Here is a 9266-nt window from a genome sequence, read left to right as displayed (position 1 = left end):
TTCCTTTGACAGTGTTTCATCATGCATTGAGGGCATGATGCTCCTCTTGATCAGATAGTACCATGGATTTGCGTCTGGGTTTAAGTTACTGGAAGCTAGCATCTTTGCTCCATTTATAGATGTTTGCCACTTGCTTCCAGGCTTGGCTACCACTCTTAATGCATCTTCAAGTTGGCTCGACGTTGGTTGCTCCAAGATGCGGTTGCCTTCTGCGTTCGGATTACTATCGATGTTGAACACTTCGTTGATCTTGTCGGTTGAGAAGCACACTAATACCCCATCAACAAAAGCTGTATTCTTCTCCATATCAAACTCACTGTTGTAGAACATGCGGACGAGGTTGGGCCAAATATGTGTGTGCCCAACGCAGAACAGACCCCAACCTATTGCGTTTATTGTTTCTCTTATGTATACTGGCAGTGGGTGGCCCTAGGGAAAGAATCCTTTCACTATAAGTATATCTCTTAGGTAACGCGTTGGTTACCTTGCATTTTCCTGCCGCATGTTCCTTGGCTTCCCTTGCTAGCTCTCTTAATTGATTCTCCAATTCCCTTTGGAGAGCTATCTTTCTTTGCTCTTGCCTTGCAGGTTGATACTCTTCCAAGTCCTTCTCTAATGCGTCATGCCTTGAGCAACTTCCACGCGTTGCATCTTCAGGGTCAGATACTGATTGCTTATCTTCTTCCTCCAATATTAATTTTCTTTTCCTTGTCACTCCCTTTTCTTTTGAGGGCCCTTCATTCGCGTCAATTTGGTGTGATTGAGATGTGCCTGGGCCAATTCTCCTTTCTTCTCCATCTTCTTCTTCTAATTTTGCCTCGATCATCATAGTGTAGCGCTCCGCTTCGTCTATTTCAAGTGATGCATTAGGTGGGTCGGAACGCATCACTTGCTCTTTCTTTTGGCCTTGATTGAGGCTTGCCAAAATGGCTCCAAATACTTCCTGTTCGTCCAGTCAAGCCAATTTCGCTAACTCTTCAAGGTTACGCTCTGACGCAAGACAGTCAGAGGGGGGTCTAGGTGGAGTAAATAGAGGGGTGCCTGCTGGGGTATGAGGCGACCCAGGTGATGATATGACGATGGGTGAACGTAGCGGTTGGCTTGACGTGTCTGATTCGACTGGGTAGATAGTGGCTAAGGGTTGGGTTGAAAGTGGGGCCGGTGGATGCACGGCTGGTAATGGGGCGTTGTGAAGGTAGGCTAGAAGTGGGTCATGCGTTGCACCCACCGGAGTTATGTTAGGAATGAATGGTGGTGGTGCAGGCTTGGTGTAGGGCTTATTGGCAGCCGTAGAGACGGATGCTGCCTCGGTTTCGAAGAGGTTTTGGGCTTTGGTTTAGAGGTAGCTTTGGGTTTTGGTTGAGATGTCTTGGCAGGAAGGGTTGCGATGGCTTTGGTGGTTTTAAAAGAAGGTTTTGTGGGTGTTGTGGTAGGCTTCAACCGAGACGGTCGCTGAGAGGTGGAGGTTGCTCCGCCATGCGTAGGTTTGATTTGGACAGAGGGTTTTGAGGTTTTTCGAGGGCTTGGGGGAGGTGAATTCGAAACAGACGAGAAGAAGAAGGAACTTACCGGCGAGTCATTTCCGAAGCTCATGGTTTGGTTCTGACTATCAGATGTAGACGACATTGTGGCCAGAGAGACGTTTGAGCAGATCGGCAGTGAGGGAAAACGAAGAGGGCTAGGGTTTTCTTTTTCTTTTCACAGATGGCTCGAGTGGGAAATAAAGAAGAAGAAAACGAAGCGTTTCATCTTATATAGGCTGGGAAAGAGAGTGGGGTGACGTCAGGCGGCGCCTAACGTCCGTAATAAATGCGAAGTCGAAGGGACGTTCTTGGGTTTCTAAGCACTCGAGTGCTTTGTATTTTCGAGACGCGTCCCTTCAACTGGACCATGCGTTAAACTTGAGTCTGATGCGTCCGTTATTCCCATCTCGATTATACACAACTTTTAAAAGAAAACAAGTAAAATTTCTAACTTATGAAGGCAGAAACAAAGAACAATCAATTTTAAAACATAAACAAACAAACAAACCAACAAACTCAAACACATTGGTAAAATACATAATGCAAAAAGAGTAAGGAAAGAGGAAGCGTCCCTGGAATGTATGTCAATGCGAGCGCAGGGATGCTTCGATGCGGGCCTCAGCTGGCTTCACGTAGTGCGAGAGATGACTTTTGACGTTCCATGCCATCTTCAAAGTATGGCTTCACTCTTTGGCCATTTACTTTGAACGTGTTGGTGCCATCCTCCCGTGTTAATTCCACTACTCCATATGGAAAGATTGTTTAATGATAAAGGGTCCTGGCCACCTGGATTTTAACTTCCCTGGGAACAAACGCAGACGTGAATTGAACCAATTGAACTTTTTGGACAAATTCAATAAGGCCCTTTCTTACTAATGCGTTGGTCATAGCCACGTTTTGTCTTCTCTTTGTAAAGCTTGTTGTTCTCCGTACGCTTCAATCGCCAACTTCCTCAAGCTCATTGAGTTGAAGTTTGTGTTGAGTGCCCGCAGCAATCCAAGTTCAAATTTAAGCTTCTTTAAACTACCCCCAAAAAAGCCTAGTGCTTCAACTCTAAAGGTAAGTGGACAAGCTTTTTCAAATACTAGAGAGTATGAAGACATATCCTATAGGGGTCTGTAAGGCAGTCCTGTAGGCCAGAGCGCTTCATCCAGCCTCTGTACCTAGTCTTGCGCGTTGCGTTTATAACTTTCTCTAGGATAGGATTTGAATTTCTCGATTGGGATAATTCAGCCTGTACCATTTGTTTGTGGGTGGGTAGGCGGTAGCGATTTTTGTCGCTAACATTAATATTTGGCAAGTAATTTAGAAAAATGATGCAATAAATGAAGTTCGTAACACTTCAATCACTTATCAGGCTTTTGGCATTCCAAATCGGCGGTGAAAATGTTTCTGGTAAAGAAACTTGGAAACAGTGGACGCATCATTCCTAGCAATAAAGTCTACTGCTTCTACCGCACTTTGATACAGTAGTCTTATACAGCAGGGAATATATTTGTTTGGTGCACAGGACAGGGGAAAAGTTCCATATTAAATCAATACCCCAAACATCAAACAGCTTCAACTTCGAGAATATTGTTCAAAGGCAATTGGGCATCCCTTGAAGAAAATATTCCCGTGCTCGTTGGTAGGTCAACATTTTAACGGAATAAACCCCTTGTGTCTTTTGAAGAGGGTGGGCCATTAGAATATCCTTGAAGATCTTGAGGGGGCAAGTTCTTTGCCTGCACCTGAAATGCCTCCGTAAGAAGAAAATTCATGACACTCCAGCTAAGATGCGTTGTGTTTCCTCCTCCGGAACGCATCGACGGCATTAATAGAGTTAGGACCTTGTTTATAGAAGAAACGGTTCATCCAAAAATAAAATTTGCTGTCATGCCACTAAAGAACCGTTTCTTTTGTTGAAAGTTGAAGTTCCCAGGGAATTTCTTGGTGGTTAGTAATTGACTATGGTCCGCTACCAATGGTTCCCTGCCTTCAACTCTGAACAAGGCTTTCATCAGGAATAGCGTCATTAATTTCAACTTTCTTGATTTGGCATTTCCTGAATTTTCTAGCCTGGACAGGTGGTCAGACGAATTCTCGGTTCCTTTGTCCTGAATATTCTATATCAAAATTCCTGTAGTAAGCAACACCCATCTTATTAATCTTGGCTCCAACGTCTTTTTACTCATCAGAAATTTTATGGGCTGAGTTGATCGGTATATATGGTGGGCTGGTGCACCAACTAAGTATGAATTAAAACTTCTCAATGCCAAACCTACAACCAATATTTCTTTTTTTAGTGAGTTGTGTAGTGTTTCTGAGAAGTCATTCAGTGTTTTGGACTCGTAAGAGGAAGATATATCAAATTTCCTTCTTCTGCCTAACATTGTTCCTACTGGCAAAACGTCACTCGCGTCGGCACATGAGAATAAAATGTTGCGTCCAATCCGGTGCTATTAGTACCAAGGGAGTTGTCGTCAACATATTCAATGTTTCAACAAGTCACAACCAGCTTCATTAAAATCGTAAGGGCGCGGTTCGCCTCTAGTAATGTGCTCAGAGGTTGCACAATTTGAGAGAATCCTCTAACGAACCTTCGATAGAAGCCAGCATGCCCTAGAAAACTTCGTAGAGCTTTAACATTTGATGGAGGTGGAAGTTTAGCTATGACATCTATCTTGGCTTCATCTACTTCCGACCCAGCTTTAGATACTTTGTGGCCAAAGACACTTCCTTCAATCACCATGAAGTGACATTTTTCCAATTCAGCACAAGGTTTGTTTCCTCGCATCGAGCGAGGAAGACCTCCAAATTATCTAGGCATGATTGGAATGAGTCTCCAAAGATTGAGAAATCATCCATGAAGACTTCAACGGTCTTTTCTAAGAAGTCAGAGAAGATAGCCATCATACACCTTTGGAATGTTCCAGGTGCGTTACACAGCCCGAAGGGCATGCGTCTGAACACATATGTTCCAAAGGGTCAGGTAAACGTTGTCTTCTCCTGATCTTCTGGATCAATCAAAATCTGGTTATAACCATAGTATCCATCAAGAAAGCAATAAAATTCTTTGCCAGCAAGTCTTTCAAGCATTTGGTCAATGAAAGGAAGGGAGAAGTGGTCTTTCTTGGTTTCTGCGTTGAGCTTCCTATAATCCATACAGATGTGCCAGCCCATGACGGTCCTTGAGGGTATGAGCTCATTATTTCTATTGACTATCACAATCGTTCCCTCTTTCTTGGGAACGCATTGGACTGGGCTGACCCAGCTGCTGTCGGATATAGGATAGATGACTCTCGCGTCCAACCGTTTTAAAATTTCTTTCTTGACCACTGCTTTCATTATGGGGTTTAGCCTTCTTTGAGGCTCAATCGATCCCGACTTCCCTTCTTCCAGCCTGATCTTATGCATGCAATAAAAAGGGTTGATGCCACGGATATCCGCTAGTGTCCAACCTATTGCACGCATGTGCTTTTTTAGCATCTGCAAGAAAGAGTGCTCGTTAGGCTCTGTAAGATTCGCGGAAATGATCATAGGTAAAGTTTTATTTGTTCCAAGGAAGGCATATTTCAGATGACTAGGTAACGGTTTCAACTCAAGTTCTGGTGGTTCCTCTAGTGATGGACGCGCTGGTTTTATTCGTCGCTCACTCAGACTTGGCGGCTCTGATTCTTTCAGGTTCTCCTCCAACGTGAGGACCTCGCATACACGAGTCACTTCTTCTTCAGGAAACTTTATACTGTTCAATTGACAATCTTTATTGTCTGGGAACTTTAATGCATTTAATACATTAAACTTCACCTCTTGATTATCTATGCGCATAGTTAATTCTCCTTTATGCACGTCAATTAAAAATTTCCCAGTAGCTAAGAAGGGGCTTCCAAGGATAATTGGTACATCCCTGTCCGCTTCATAGTCCAAGATAATAAAGTCTGCTGGGAATATGAAGTTGTTAACCTTTACCAGAACGTCTTCAATCTTTCCTTCTGGATACTTGATTGTTCTGTCAGCAAGTTGAAGAGTAACAGAAGTGGGTTGTGCTTCACCAATTCCCAATTTCTTAAAGATTGGGAGTGGCATGAGATTAATGCTAGCTCCCAAATTTCACAACGCATGACCCACATCCAATCCTCCTATCGAGAAAGGAACTGTGAAGCTCCCAGGGTCCTTCTGTTTCTTGGGTAGACTGTTGTCGATTACTTCCATTTTGCTGACTCTTCTTTTCTTCGTCAAAATATCCTTAAATTTTTTTACATATTTTGGCATTTGCTCCAAGGCCTCTATAAGTGGAATGTTGATATGCAATTGCCTCAAGAGCTCAAGAAAGTGCTTGAATGGTTGTTCATCATTCTTCTTCATCAGACATCTAGGGAATGGTGCGTTTAGCGGCACCGCAGGTTTTCCTGTGTTAGACGTACTTGGTTCTAAATGGCTTGTGGTCTCAAATGTTCTTTCTTCTTGATCTTCTACTGCCATTGAACGTATGTTGCGTTCTTTTGAAGGAGTGCTGTTTCTTGGATTAATTCTTCTTTCTTCAAGAGCTCTTCCAGTTCGCAACGTCACCGTGTGATGTTGCTCCTTTCCATTGTTGTTCCCAAGAGTTTCAGTGTTGCTAGGTAGAATTCCAGGCTGCCTATTTTTCAACTCGCTCGCTATCTGCCCTACCTATATTTCTGATAGACGACGCCTGACTTTTTAGCAACGCGTCATTCTGGGCTATGTACTCCTTTAATAGGTTCTCAAGTGGAGATCCTGAGCTTGATGCCTGTCCTCCTTTATTAAAGGAATGTTGATGTGGCTGTTGCGTTTGTTGAAATACAAGTGGCGGTCCTTACCTTTGTTGTTGGTTCACGCCTGGGTGGTGCTCCTGATGATTTCCTCCTATTCAAGAAAAATTTGGATGGTTCCTCCATCCATGATTATATGTATTGGAAAATGGGTTGTTTTTAATGAAACATACTGACTGAGGATTTTTTGGGCAATTCGTATAGGAGTAAGGATCTCCACAGTCCACACAACTAACCATGGGTTGCCTGAACGCTTCTACCTGATTCACTTTCTGCTGATTTGATGTGTTTCCTAGCGTTATGTTCTGCAAAAGGTTGGTCATCGTAGCCACTTGAGCAGAAAGTGTGGCTATTGCGTTGGAATCGATAGAATTAACATTCTGAGACCTCTTCTTCCTGTCAGCTCTTCCATCAAATGTATCGTCCACCCATTCCATGTTGTGTTTAGCAATGCGGTCTAATATCTCTTTAGCCTCAGTGTAAAATTCATCCATAATTCCTCCAGCCGCCGCTGCGTCTGCTGCCATCTGCGATGCTCTATTCAATCCACCATAAAAAGTCTCCATTTGGATAGTTAGTGGTAGTCCATGGTTCGGGCAATTTTTTACCAAACCCTTAAAACGCTCCCATGCGGCACTTAGGGTTTAAGCTTCTTCTTGTTCAAAGTTCATAATCTCTCGATGCCACCTCGCATTGGTGGTAGGTGGGAAGTATTTTTGCATAAATTTCTCCACCAAATTCTCTCAGGTGGTGATTTCACCAGCCTCTAGTGAGCTTATGCATTGTTTTGCGTCATCATGCAAAGAATAGGGGAACAAAGAAAGCCTGATCGCCTCTGGGGTGATTCCAAGAATCACAAATGAATTACACGTTTCTAGGAAATGCTTCATCTGGGCGTGAGGATCTTCACCACGACCACCCCTAAATTGTCCAGCAGTCTAGAGCAATTTAAAGAATTACAGATTTCATCTCGAACCTTGTCCCATCTGGCATTGGGTATATGATTCCTGGAGAGAAATCATAAAGTACAGGGGATGCGTACTCCCTCATGGGATCATGTGATAACTTGTAGAAATACAAGTTATTTATCTAGATATTGCAGCCAAAAGTTAGTAAATATGCGCCGATTGTATGAAGATTAGCTTAGAATTACAATAATTATAAATGATTGCAATTACACCCACTAATGCCATAAAGATGGAAGACAAGCCGAATTTTACTCTATTTTGCAGGAAACATAGTCACTGCTTGTGCTCAAGGCTCACGAGAAACTGATCAACTCATCTCTGTCACATTGCGCCCGTCAATCAACAATGAAGAAACGATTACCGCAATGACGGCGCAATGCGACAGTCGATCCAGAGTTGACTTTCAACCGCATACGGTAATAAAAACGACACCGTATGCGAACTTATGATCGAAAGATGCAGCTAAGCAATGCAAAAGTGGAGGATTGAAACACGTGTACAACTAACGGTTGTGTAGAATTGAAGGTCTGATTGCATAACAGAAGGAATAATATCCCTCCATTTTCGGAATTACCATAACCATCAGTGGGGACCACATGGCCGGAGTCAAAGACTTGCACCTATAAATACCCCATAGATTTCAGAGAAAACTTATGCTACTTGATACGGAGCGAATTGCAACTAAAGTATTGAGAGAAAAGGCTGAGCTGAATGCTTAATTGAAGATATCTGGGAAGAAGACGAGATAAGGCCGAGAGGTGAATCTCAAATCTAACCTGCTGAATACCCGACCAGAAGCTCTGTGTAAAGATCTCTGCTACTGGTGGAGCAAGCCTGAGAGGGAAGCTCTTCCTACCATCAAATCCATCCTATCCGGCAAGAAGATCTCCATCGAATCAGTGCCAAGACATTGGCACTTGTTTGTATCTGATTTATCTCTTTCATCATTGTATTTCACTTTCTCTTTGTCTTTTCATTCACACACCATGTATCAAACGCTTAATAGATATATTAAATGTTTCGATAACTTTCATATACCATTCTCTGTCTATTTCCATTCCTCCATTAATCATTTTCTCCCTGATGTCTTTTTAATCCCCTGATAGTTAATATTAATCAAACAAGTACTTAATTTGTTTTAAAGGTATAGAATGCGTTTAGCTAAAGCATGCTAGACGACATCTTCACTTGTGAGAGCAGAAGTGAAGATGCCATTCTGATCTATCGAGAGAGGGTTAGAAGAATGTGTTAACTAAAGCGAGTAGTACTTCCAGACATGGAAGCAACCTTGCGTTCATTACGGTATTCTCTATTTCATCTCAGACATGTGGGAGTATGGCCGATTACTAAAAGGTGTATGCCAAGAGAAGAGCGGAATAGTATTTCTAGCTTCAACGCAATTGAGAACTTGCACTGTTTATATTATTTATCTTTCTTTCTATACTGTTCATAAGACTTGTTGCCGCATTCCACGTCCTTGCATCACTTTCACAGCCAGCCTTGACCCCAACATCTTGTAACATGAAGCCTGTATCTTGTATCATCTAGCTTAGGTTTATTGTATTTAATTTTATTATCGCATCTTTACTGCTTTACTTTATTTTATCGCAATTTATATACCTGTACAAACACATTTTTAAAGATTGAAAACCTGGTCGCATATATCATGAACATATCACAATAACCTAAAACAGTCCCTGAGTTCGATCTCAGATCACACCGAGAAACTTACGGTGGAATTACACTTGGTTCAATCGTAAGGAAACTTGTGACAACGCATGGCATACTACGTGAACATCCATAATTAACGCATATCTAGCAGTAGTATCGCATCATTTCGAGCATAGAACATCATCAATCGTACCTATTAGCGATTCGTCATCAAGTTTTTGGCGTCGTTGTCAGGGACTGGTTAACGATTTATTCTTTGAGTGTGTTTTTGGTATTTTGCAGAACAGATCTCATTGTACTGTCTGTTCAACGTGGAGAGCAGTCTGACGGTT

The 9266-nt window shown here is 42.5% G+C and overlaps 1 non-coding gene across 1 annotated transcript; it reads left to right on the top strand.

Annotated features, from left to right (window-relative positions):
* Positions 1–6877: 6877 nt before the first annotated feature.
* On the top strand, positions 6878–6983 carry LOC120070469. Its single transcript, XR_005479964.1, has one exon. It is a non-coding gene; the product is annotated as a small nucleolar RNA R71 (small nucleolar RNA).
* Positions 6984–9266: the final 2283 nt, after the last annotated feature.

This window comes from Benincasa hispida, chromosome 1 (assembly GCF_009727055.1).
Source record: "Benincasa hispida cultivar B227 chromosome 1, ASM972705v1, whole genome shotgun sequence".
NCBI classification, from domain to species: domain Eukaryota; kingdom Viridiplantae; phylum Streptophyta; class Magnoliopsida; order Cucurbitales; family Cucurbitaceae; genus Benincasa; species Benincasa hispida.
Note: the sequence above shows the minus strand (reverse complement) of the source record. Positions and strands in the feature narration are given on the sequence as shown.